General features: G+C 38.4%; 1 protein-coding gene across 2 annotated transcripts in view; it reads right to left on the bottom strand.

The window, feature by feature from the left end:
• The window catches only part of LOC136842700 (protein KRI1 homolog), a 72322-nt gene that overhangs the window by 34941 nt on the left and 24376 nt on the right, over positions 1-13005 (bottom strand). The window lies entirely within an intron of this gene.

Below are 13005 nucleotides of genomic sequence, written 5' to 3'. Positions count from 1 at the left end.
TATACTGTACACACATACGAGTACATATGTATATTACATATACTTGTATATGGTGTATTGAGAATAAGGAATCTTTATTTGCAAACGATTTCAGATTCCTTTCAAATGAAGTAAAATGATCATATGTGAACGGGACTCTCATAAATCAAGTGAAGTCAACCAAAGCCTTCACGTGATGTGGGAAGTATAAACAAAATAGGAAAAAAAGCACATTTAAAGGTCAAACTTGAAGTTCCCAATTCTCCCCTTTCCGTACTGGTCGGGTTACTTCTCGAGATATGCTTTTGTTTTTATTCTTCTTTTACGTGCATTAATTCTTCCTGTACACCTTACTCTCAAATGTGACTGGAAATCAAAGGGAATCTGCATAATTATGACCAGTAATGAACATAAGTTACATTCCTAAGATGAAAGCCAAGAAGAACCTTTGAACTTGCTAAACAGGCTTCCTCAATATACAGTCAGTCCTCACTTGGGAGAAAGCAGCAGAACAGAGATGAAATGATTAAGGTGCCTAAATAAATGAATAAACAAGTAAATTAGGGTTGAAGGAAATTAAATTATTCCAGACCGGTTAACCGGGCGAGCTGATTGGGTGTGACCTTGATCGGAGCTGCCATTCCAAACGGCGCCCAAGGCAACCTCCATAGACTCAACCGCAACTCCTTACATTGCTAACTGTGTGTGTGTGTGTGTGTGTGTGTGTGTGTGTGTGCTAACCACAACGTCTCGGGTCATCATTTTATTCGTTGATTTCTGTCTGAAATGCACAAGTTTGTGTGCGAATAAATAAGAAACTTGATCAGTTTATCCTCCTCTTCCTCATCATCATCTCTCTCGCTCTCTCTCTCTCTCCCCACAAAGGCATGGCAGCCATAGTTTACACTGGAATATCCTATTGTGAAAGCGGGAAACCCAGGCAGTTTCCCGTTTCAGTGACCGGCACTTCTTAGAAGATGAGAAAAGTTTTGAACTTCAAAGTTGCCCTTCGTTGCTCTCTCAGGATAAAGCAGTAGTTTGCAGAGGTTCTCGACTAGCATTCGCAGAGACGTTCTAAGGAGTATCGTGTACCATTTAATTGTACATTAAATTATCATGTTAACGATTAACTGTGCGATAGAATGATTGTATCTATGGTTTTAGGTACTAGAATACATTGTGTTCTGAATTAGCCGTAATTTATAATCGTGCTGTAATCAGCGTCAGAGGAATGGGGTAGGAGTTACTGGTCTGCTACATCAGGGAGTACTTGTAGTTGAGGTGTGTATGTTTGTGCACGGGGTGGAGGGGGGCGGATGGTGGAAGCCCCTGCGGCGAGGCAACTTAACTACACCATTGGTCATAGTCTGGCCATTTTTTTTTCTATGAGCTGAGTCTTCATTCGTCGATTATTTAGTTATTCATTTTATATTCGATGCCGTTGGGGGTGGGGGCGGGGTAGCCTAATGCAGTATACACTATCTACCTAAAGAAAAATAATCATAAATAAAACAAGAGTTCCGCTTCCGTAAACATGAGAGGTTGGAGGAATCAGGGAAGAGAGAATTCTAAAGTTTGGCAACAGAATGAAAGAAACAGCCCCCAACCTGGATTTTTGTTAGCTACTTTACTACTTTAGTAGAACTCTTTGGCCTATAAGTAAATGAGATGCTTAGGTTCTTTTATATTTGACACAAGAAAATATTAAGTCATAGTATCAGGTGATTTTTCGAGACCTATTTTAAGTGATTTAATTAAACAATTTAATAAGCCTGTAAAGTAGAATCCGAATTTTTTTCAAGTCGAAAATAGAGGGTGAAAAATAAATATATTTTACTTTATTCATTAAAGTTAAAATACGCACGAGAAAATTGAATCCTATAATATTATACAACTCGGCACTTACAAATAGATTTAAAATTTCTCAACGTAAAACATCTACGAATAACGATGTCCTTACAATCAGACGTCATTGATCCTTAAAACCTACGTATACCTTTTTAAAAATAAATAAACTTCACAAGGTTCATGAGATTCGGAGAAGGCGTTTCTGTATCTGAATATTTTCTCTCTCTCCTAATTCTAAGTACACGTTGGGTATCTGAAAGAAAATTATTATTATCCCCAGCCTAAATTATAAAATCACTTAATAAAATACAGAGCATTCCTTTCCTCCTTCTCAATAACTATGACCGTTTTCGTAGATGAACACTTCAGTTTCAGTTGTTTATCTGAACCTTTCAAGTACAGCCCATCGTTCTGATCGCCAGTTAACAGATGCCAATCGATCAAGTATGGTGAAGAGGCCAAGAAGGGCATGGCTCCTAAATCAGGACTGATCACTTCAAGAAATGTGTGCAAATGTAAATCCATTTTAAAGTTACTGACGCAGGTTAAATGACTCAAGAAAAACAGGCGAAGTAGAGAATTCCGCATTTCTGGAAGAAGATAGTGAGAGGGGCTGATCTAAGTAGTTTCCTTTTGAATTTGCGACTTTTAATCTTTATCTGATGGGTGGTGAAGCCTGCCCACACAACCAGCACGAGAATCAAGGTTCTTACAGTCAAAGAGGTCCCTGATTTCATCAGTTTATTTTCATAAGAGAAATGAAAAATTAAATGAAACGTTCACATGCAATTACTAGTTTGCTAATGTCAGAAACAGTTTCCTAATTTCTTTAGAAACACCAAAAAGGTTCATATAAATGATCTTTTTTGGTGTTTCTAAAGAAATTATGAAACTCTGACATTGACAAACTAGCAATTGCATGTAAACGTTTCATTTAATTTTTCATTTATGAAAATAAACTGACATAAAATGACGATAAGCTATTTTCTACCAGGGCCAACTACTCGAAAATTTTCCATTAAAAGCCTCGAGGGTATAGTCCATAACCCCAACAAAACCGAAGGATTTTGCGATTTCTTGCGAGTTTCGGAAACAAATATGTATACATTAAAATCTTTACATTACAGCAGTGTTGATGAAAAACTAATAAATGATGAAATTGCTAATCAACAAACCCAATTGTCCATAAATTTCATACTTATTAAATGTGAAGTGGAAGCTCTGAAATCAGTTACTTGTAAGTTTACACACGACGCCTTTATCGTTTTCCTGACAAGGTATGCTCTCACTTGATTGCTTACGGCATACCGATGCCTGTCTCTAAATACCTGCCCAACTGTTTAGTAGATTAACAACCACCACTTCCTATTGCAATACTCATGAACAAGGAAGCAGTTATAATCAATGTTTTGCGTGATTTGTCTGAATTTGTTCAGAGCCTTCGGATGAAGAGGGTAACGAACTCTTTCAGAAGTTTTCAAAGGATAACCGTAATTATATTAAAGTAGCCATACTATGTTAAACCTATAACATATCCCTTTACAAGAGGCTGGTATGTATCACTAAAAACCTTAAGCCCCCCTGTACTGATGGGCATAGTTATCCAAAATGCCCATCAGTACAAAAACCGACATACTAACGTACAAACGTCCCAAACGCCCACACACTAAGCGCGACTTTCAGCTGAGCTGGAAACGTTCCTACTCACGACTCTCAAGGTGACCAAGGTGTGGAACATGTATATTAATAAATATTTAAAGACGTTTCTGTAATGTACTGGCTAAGCTTTATGAAAAGATGAAAAATAAATAAACCAGATTACACGTCTTTTTCTTAAATCGTGATTGTGTTGAAAAATGCAGATGCATTGTTGATTCCATATTAGCTCAGTAATGCAGTATATGGCAACACTTACACGCTTGTCGTGCATTAATACATCCGGATGGCGTCAGTTTTATTTTCACCTGGATTTAACTTAGACGAACCCCGTGTAGTGAAGGTTTGCTCGGCGGTACCTCAGTGGATTAGGAAGCTAGGTATATTTCTCAACAACCTGAAATGTTTAATCGACGCAGTGCAAGTTATTGCTTGTGATATCTGATTATTGTATGTTTGTGTGCAAAATAATTTCATTATAAGGTTCACAGTCCTTCCAGAAGTTGCTTTTCAGCTTTTCAAATGCTCATAGGGAACCGACTACACTTACTACGTGGTGCCTGTGATATATAGTTTTATACATTTATTCAATTAAGGCACCTTACTTTTTTTTAGTGATTCTGATTCATAAAAAAATTGAGCCAGCATTATACAATCCCATATACAAATGGAATTCCTTCGGAACAATTATTTTAAAATATTTCACACGTAACACTTTATTTTGCGGTTACTATTCAATAATGTTCGACATCTCGCAATCAATATTTTGAAGTGATTTTCAAATATGGCAATTAATACCGTAGCTTCGGTGTTCTGTAGTGATGATAACGTTGAGTTTTTTAAAGCTGCTTCAATATATAAACACACACACACGCACACACACACACACATATATATAGATATATATATATGATGTGTATATATACATTATATATGTGTGTGTTGTGTGTGTATATATATTGACGCAACTTTAAAATAACTCAAAGTTATCATCACTACAGAACATCGAAGCTTCGGTATTAATTGCTACGATTGGAAAACACTTCAAAATATTGATTACGAGATGTCGAATATTAATAATGAAAAATAAAGGCAAAATAAAGTGTCACCTGTGAAAATTTTAAAATAATTGTGCGGATGGAATTCCTTTTGTATATGGGATTGTATAATCACGTACACACACACACATATATATATATATATATGTGTGTGGGGGGGTGTGAGTGTGTGTATACATTTATTCAAAAGAGTGCGTACCGGGGTCTAAGCGATGACAGGCAGGGCAGCCGATCGAGACTACAGTCTACCCCAAAGCCAAGTCAAAGTCCTTCAAAAGAAGGCATCGTGCTTACCCCATACAAATGGGAAAACAAGCACGTTAAAAGGAGGAGAAGAAGAAGTGCGTACGTGGATGAAAATTTTCAAGACAAAAGATACAACATAGAAAGGAGAGCCTCGTAGGGGAGGAGTGCCGTCTGTGCACCTCATGCGGCGCACTGTAGGCATTACTTAAGGTTCTTTGCAGCTCCCCTTCGGCCCCTAGATGCAACCTCTTTCATTCCTTTTACTGTACCTCCTTTCATATTCTCTTTCTTCCATCTTACTTTCCACCCTCTTCTGACAATGTTTCATGGTGCAACGGCGAGGTTTTCCTCCTGTTACACCTTTTAAACCTCTTACTCTCAATTCTCCTTTCAGCGCTGAATGACCTTATAGGTCCCAGCGCTTGGTCTTCGGCATAATTGTGTATTCTTTAAAGAGAGAGAGAGAGAGAGAGAGAGAGAGAGAGAGAGCGAGAGAGAGCGAGAGAAAGGAAAAACGGAGTGAGTAAAGAATGGAAATTACGAAGTCGGAAATCGGAAAAAAATAAACATTCAGTATACACTGCGTTCCTCTTCACTTCTTTTAAGCCATAAATCGAGAGCAGTCGGCAGATTTATAATAGCGCACGAGTCTTGCAAGGCATGAAGGTTGAGAGGTGAAGGAAGAAAGCCTGGGAGTAAGACTTATGAAGGACTCTGACCTTCAAAAGTGCAAAACACTTATACAGTATGTTGTTTTCATAGGTTTTTGTTCTGATTCTGAGGAGGCTTGCTTCGTAAGTTGATGAGGTTTCTGGGTTGTTATATTTAATGTTTCCACGTCTGAATAACCATAACAACAACAAATTATAATAATAATATATATAATAACTGCCATAGTGTGCTAGCAGGTACAAAAGTGGATAGCCTTGAAGCAACCGCAGAGCAAGTGACAGAATTCCCGTAACAACAAAGGGAATGAAAAGAGCCTTTACAAAGTCGTATCTTGCCAGATTTGGACAAATAAAGGAAACGGATTTTTTTATAAAAACTATGAGCATGAAGTGATCAGCAACTATGAGAATGAATGCAAAACTAATGAAAACCTTTAATTGTGATCTTTCGGGCGGAAGTAAGCTCTCTCTCTCTCTCTCTCTTTCAAATGAACTGTCAGTCCAAAAGTAAATGTATATTTCCTGCAAAAAACACAGGTAAAGTTTTCTTAAAAATTACTCTGTTCCTAAATGAAAGTTTGGTTTTACCTTATAAACTGACGTCACGGTTATTATAAGGTCATCAACGTCACGTTAATAAATGTACGCCAAGCAGTGAAATCAGCAGAAAGAGATGCATTACGTAATGTCTGAAATTCACAGCAAAATGAATACTTAAACACTGGAAAAGTGCGATCTAGGAACGTGAGGTTTAACTTCTCATTTTACTAAAGAAAGGATTAAACACCACTTACAGGCTTCACACACCATCTTCTTAATTTTGTGACGTATATTGCTGTTTAATTATGTGTATAATTCTCTTCTCATCGATTTATCGTTTTTCACTTATTAATATCTGCTCTACGTTTGTTTACATCGACCAAGGAGAATATTTTTTTTTACAAACGTTTGACCAAAGGTGGGCCATGTGGCTGGCAACAAGTGATTAGCTTTTGAGAAAGATAGGAATGAAATATTTGGTAAAACGGACCTATTGACGGGTGAAATGCTCAGCCTTGGCGGAGTTTTACGGTCTCCCAGCGATTGTTTCACACCATTATATTCTACACCCTAGAGGTCTGTTACAGGTTCTTTCAGTAAGGATGTGTCTCCCCGTTTTGAATAATGATGTTGATCCTTCTGTTAAGTATTTTTTTTCTGAAGTGTCTTTCATTTTAAAGTCGCGATGAACAAAACGGTCTCGTTGCGGGTACATTAAAACAGTTTTAGTTTTGCGTCAGCATGGGATTTAGCTCCTACGAAATAATAATAAAAAAAACACAGAAAAGTATGCAATCCTTGAATTGCACGGTTCCTCCTTGGCTGCTCTACACCCTCTGCGGCCAAATCATGCAATTCTTTAGCTGCTGCTATTTTTTGCTGATTTACATTTACATAACCTTCCATCATTCATGGGCAAGGTCCTATCGCTTCTTTCGGGGGGAGCCACACTTTTTTTTCCTTTCCCCCTTCTCTCTCTCTCTCTCTCTCTCTCTCTGTTTCGTCAGGCCTGGGCTAGACAAGGGAACAGGATCCCCGGCCCACTGGCCTCTGCATAAAAGTAACTTGTTAAGAGATAATGAATGACAGTGAGGCTCCAGAACCCGTGAGTGAGTGAATATATGATGCCCAATTCTTGTGACTGAAAACTAAATTAAATTCCAAACAAAGCAGTAATTTTGTAAAATAGGAATTACGCTAAGGATTTTGAAAAACATTTAAAGGTTACCCGTTAAAAAAATTATGCCTTTTCTCATGTTTTTATTTTCCCCATGGAAGACATCTGTCATCGATTTGAATGTATATCAGGTCCACAATAATATTCAGTGGTGAATTATTGTTGATTTTATAAAAAAACAAGTTACAAAAGCTTTCGAACCCTGTCCTGGGTTCATCTCCAGTCTAACTAAAATCGTTGATACAAAAAGTAAATATGTAAGCTCCAGTTTTAAGGATGGAGCCAATGGGCGACCTCGACGATGTGTTTTTCTAAGGGACGAGGCGACAAGCAGGGCGGTCAGCTATCCAACTTGGTGATTGCTTCTCTTCTTATATTTCGCCTGGCTATCCTTCTTGATCTCCTCACTTGATGTTGTTCTTCTGCATGTAATTCATCGTTAGCGGTGACATCCTGGGAATCCCGGCTGTTATAGGGTGTCTGCGGGGTGATGTCAGAGATAACGGGAGCATCAGACGAAGGAAAAACGGAGCCTGTCCTGACATTTAAAACCTTTAATAAATGTTTTGATTACATGGAAGTTAACTAGTGGGTCCTCGTTAACGAACGACTTGTTCTCCTTAAATGATTCTCCTATATTTATGGCGGCGTCCTCGACTAATCTTATGTTTACGTTGTTACTTTTGTGAATAATGTTAGCTCTGTTCCAGCCTGGTCTATGATCGTTATTGAATGCCTGGGTAACTATTGCACTATTTTGAGAAGGTCATGAGAAAGCCCTTCTATGTTCCCCTAATCGTGTTTCTAACCCTCTACCATTTCTCTCAAATATTTACCTTTACAGTCTTTACCTGGTATTTCGTACGCTCCTTGTACTATGGGGTTGTTATGATTGTTGTTTTTCATTAGGTTATTTCTTATCGTGTTCATATATTCGAAAACAATTTTAGTATTATCCTGCTATCATTTACATTTTTACTTATATTATCTATGTTAGGGATAAAGGGTAAGGTTAACAATCTATTCGGTTTTCTTCTATTGTTATTATCTTTAGGGCAATAATAAGTCTCCCGGGCACGTGAGATAGCCTTTTCAATGAAGTGGCGGTGGGGGGGGGGGACCTAAGGCTTCTGAAAGTTGCCTTAATGTGATGTATTTCGTCATTAATATATTCTGGGTCACAAATCTTGAAGGCTCGTAATGCGAAGTTCATTATTACATTACTTTTGATATCATATTATTATGAAAAGAATAAAAAAGTATTTAGCGTTCAGAGTTGGTTGTCTTCCTATATACTGTGAATTTAAACTTTTGCCTACTCGAATCTCTGAGGATTAATACGTCTAAGAAAGGCAACTTCGAGTCAGTTTCTACTTCCACGGTAAATTTTATTTATGGTAGGATTTCATTTGCTATTTCTACTAATTTAGTTAAATTTCTTTCTGTCCCTCTGATAATTGCAAAAATGTCATCGACATATCTGACCGTGGCCACCGATCTGACCCACAAGAAAGGTGTGGTTTCCCTATCACATCTGTTGAGAATGTCTCTCTCTACGAACTCCATACAAATATTGGCTAAAACTGGGGATAGAGGGGAGCCCATAGCGACCCCTTCTTTATGCGCAAATCCTTGATTATTGAACTGAAACACCGTGGAAGATACGCATAGTCTTATCAATGCAAAGAATTGGTCAGTGGGTAGGGGGAATTCTATATTACCTTGTTCGTATTCTTCCTGGAGCTTAGAAATGACATAATCTAAGGGAACGTTTGTGAAAAGTGCCGTAACGTCTAAACTTTCCATAATGCCATCAACCCAACCCAAATCTCTGACTCGCATAAGTTGGTAAGAATGCTGTAGATGCGCATTAGAGAACTTTCGTAACTTTTTTTTATATAAAATCAACAATAATTCACCACCGAATATTATTGTGGACCTGATATACAGCATATCCCGTTCTCGGTCCAGAGGAGAAAAGACCTATCGGTTTTAATGTCCTAAAATTTGTCTTACGTTTCACTTTCCTCCATGTTACTCATCTCAAGGTTTGTAAAACTGTATCCTTCTCTTTTCACCAAAGCAACTTTCATTTTCCTTTTAGAGGAAGCGTTACACAAGCATGTTGTCAGGCAACTTCCAGCATCCTGTCGCCTACATTCCACCAAGCAGTGAATACCGGCGGCAAAACTGAGGACGCACACTACTGTATTTGGTGGCAAGTTTGACGACTAAATGCTTATATCGAACAAGAAGTTTGAAAACTTCTTTTGGCACAACATTTTCATTCATTACAAAACCGATTCAGATACTTCACCAACAACTGACATATAACTAAAATGGATTTCAGGTAACGATAAAACAGACATGGGGTCGAAACGACAAGGATTCATTCTAAGGTCGGTGGCAGTTTTCGGCATATCGAGTCTTTTATTCATCGTTTCGTTGGTGTCGTGTCGCCCTCAGACCCAGGACTTGTTTTGTAAGTATATGGGAAGCCTTTGCGTACAGATGCTTAACCCCCCACCCGCCAACACACATTGTATATTCATACACACCTACATAAAATTTATTTTAACACAAGCATTGTTTACACTGATATATTTCTTTCAATAGCTTACTATTGTGCCTGTTACTTCATAACTTGACCAAATCTTTCTGATGACTGAAAAAAACCTTGGTCTACCAAATCCCTTTGCAATAAGTTAATATAGATGAACATTTTTGTCTTCATTGGTTTTCAGCAATAACCCATTTCCCTTGATACAAACTGCCTCTAGACTAGAGGATAGAAATAAGACTACAGTCAATGCCACATTTATGCTTGTCCTTTCCAGGTTTTACTCTTCATCCAGAGAGAGAGAGAGAGAGAGAGAGAGAGAGAGAGAGAGAGAGAGAGAGAGATTCAGGATATATATTACTCGAGCTACGGGAGCGTTTTCTGTTGAACTTGACGTGGCTGTGGATAATGATTTTTATCTTCTCTTTCCTCTCAGACAAGCCAGGGAAATGCCCCAACACAACGGGAATCATAGGCCTATGTATGAGGAGCGAGCACAACTGCGACTCGGATGATGAATGCTTAGGGCACCAAAAATGCTGCCCTTACGGGTGTCTGAGGGAGTGCTTAATGCCGGGTGAGTTTCATAACTGCGACTTTTAAACAACGTCGAGATGAAAATACCAGTTTCAGGTGTCCTCCACCTACCTTCAAACCTGCCGTGCAGGTTTATACTCTCACCCTCTTGATGGTCCCAAGCCCGGGTAAATGGCGATAGTTGAGCTAAAAGTTACCTCTCCCGTCTAGAGAGAGAGAGAGAGAGAGAGAGAGAGAGAGAGAGAGAGAGAGAGAGAGAGAGAGAGAAGCACTAGTTCATATCGCAGCAAACTTTAGCAGTGTTGTGCTAGAGGTCAGATTATTCAGAAAACTAAGTGTCAACCTTTTCTCGCCAAGTAAGCACCTTGTTAATAAATGCCTCCGGAGTAATCAGACCATCGGCTCAAAAACCCGTAAGTCTGACATTGAACACAGAATGCAAATTATTCCAATGGCACATATTTTTTTTTATATGGCAGACCCAGTTTGGTATCTTTATCATTAAGATAAGCCGAACGAATTATCTGTATACTAAGTTGTATAATATATTCCCGTGACTTTTTTTTGCATAATATTAGCTTTCATGTTAATCCAGTTTTCGATTTATGGGTCTTTTTTTTTTTTATCTAGAAGCCCCTGAATACATAAAACAAATTCGGTCCTGTCGGACAAGTGTGTTTTTCTTAATTAAAGTATAAGTGATTTGCATAATATGAGGAGTGTTTAAATTAAATTAAAAACTGCTGATGGATATGCAATCTTTTTCCCATCCTCTGCGCAAATCATTGAATGATTCCATCATACTTTTAATAACCTATGTCACGGCCTCATCAATGAACGTTAAGAGAACGTCCAAGGTTACAAGTATCATCAACACCAACATGCAAAAACTGTTATGTCAAAATCTATTTCCCACTCCATTTGTTTTTAATAAACAGTAATTGAAAGCTGTTCTGTGGTTTTCACTGAAGTTGCTGTAAGGATTTCTTACATAACAATATTAAGCTTATTAAGCATAATTCCCATGATGTTAACTTGACGAGTCTTATCAGCGAATATACTGCCAGTCAATAGTACAAATCATATGAGGGCGCCTTAAATGTGTCCCATCCGCAACCCCCCCCCCACCTCTCTCTCTCGCCCGTTGCATGAATATAGCTGGTCTACTTGTTGGTATATTTGGCTTGCTAATGATGTCTTCTCCATTTGCATTACATTCGTATCAAAAATCATAAGCGTATGCTATTTCCTGAAGGCTTAGCAGGCAAATCCAAGGATTTGGTGCCTTGTGCCCTAAGAACACCATGAATTATCGATAATAACCGTAATAATAATAACAGTAAGTATGAGGCATTTAGCGTAATATATTCCTATTATAAAATTTCATCGGTATTCTATCTCGTGAAAGCTCTTGGAATAAGTTCATGGTTTATTTTGTTAAATGTACCAAGAGAATATGTGCAAATAATACTAATGGCATCTTGTTCGAACGTTGCAGGAGACAAAATAGTGTACTGTCCCGACTGGTGCAGCAACAAGGAGGAACACATGTGTGGGGACGATGGACAGACATACCTCAACCCCTGCCATCTTCAGTACGCCGTTTGCACAGACAATCCTGCGCTGACTAAGGCCTATTCAGGGGCCTGCAGAGGTTGACTTCCTTCCTCTCCTTAAGCCCTTCATGTAACGCTAGCTCTATTGCTTACACACACACACATACACATACACACACATATATGTATGTATATATAGTCACTCACACACCTATGTATGCTTATAAGCGTATCAGTGGCCACACACACACACACACGCACGCACGTACAATCTATTTAAGTGCTTACAGAGTATATTTTGGTATTAAATCCTATTGACGTTCTTGTGTATTACTACAGTAACTACAATAAACATTGCTGAGAACTATTGTGCTTACTATATTGTCCATTGTTAACATAATCCTTCAAATGTGTTTTCAAGATTTAATGCTACTTGCTGTCATGGACAGCATTTTGTGTGAACATTCACTGTCAATAGTAAAGCGAGGATTCTCGATCAGAGGTTCGCAAGAGTATTTCCACTCGGCACTTAAATGGACGATAAAATTTCTTATAATTAATAATCGCCAAGAGAGAGAGAGAGAGAGAGAGAGAGAGAGAGAGAGAGAGAGAGAGAGAGAGAGAGAGAGAGAGAGAGAGAGAGAGAGAGAGAGATTTTGACTATGACGTTAATGACTAAAAATATCTCCAAGTCATTAAGACTATCTTTCGCAGTGATAGTTCATACTGAAGTGATCTTAATTTATGGCAATTCTATTTTCGCTTCAGGTCAGCTGGGGTAAAGGTCGAAGATTTAATAACTTGGAGGGTACATAAGTGAGAAAAAGTGCGAGAATAATTATCTCCCTCAATCTTATATCCTACGTTTGAGTGCACAGTGCACCTGAGAGAGAGAGAGAGAGAGAGAGAGAGAGAGAGAGAGAGAGAGAGAGAGAGAGAGAGAGAGAGAGAGAGAGAGAGAGAGTTATCTTAGTTTAACCAGATCACTGAGCTGATTACACTAGAGAGAGAGAGAGAGAGAGAGAGAGAGAGAGAGAGAGAGAGAGAGAGAGAGAGAGGAGCTGGTGGACTAAGGGCTAGGAAGAATTAATTAAGACTAGAAGTGGATCTAGAGCAAAATACATATCTCTGATGGCTCTAGATCAAGAGGCTTATGTAAGATGCTCCCGATACATTC

The sequence above is a fragment of the Macrobrachium rosenbergii genome, chromosome 10, assembly GCF_040412425.1.
Source record: "Macrobrachium rosenbergii isolate ZJJX-2024 chromosome 10, ASM4041242v1, whole genome shotgun sequence".
Taxonomy (NCBI): Eukaryota; Metazoa; Arthropoda; class Malacostraca; order Decapoda; family Palaemonidae; genus Macrobrachium; species Macrobrachium rosenbergii.
This window is presented reverse-complemented; position numbering and strand designations above follow the sequence as displayed.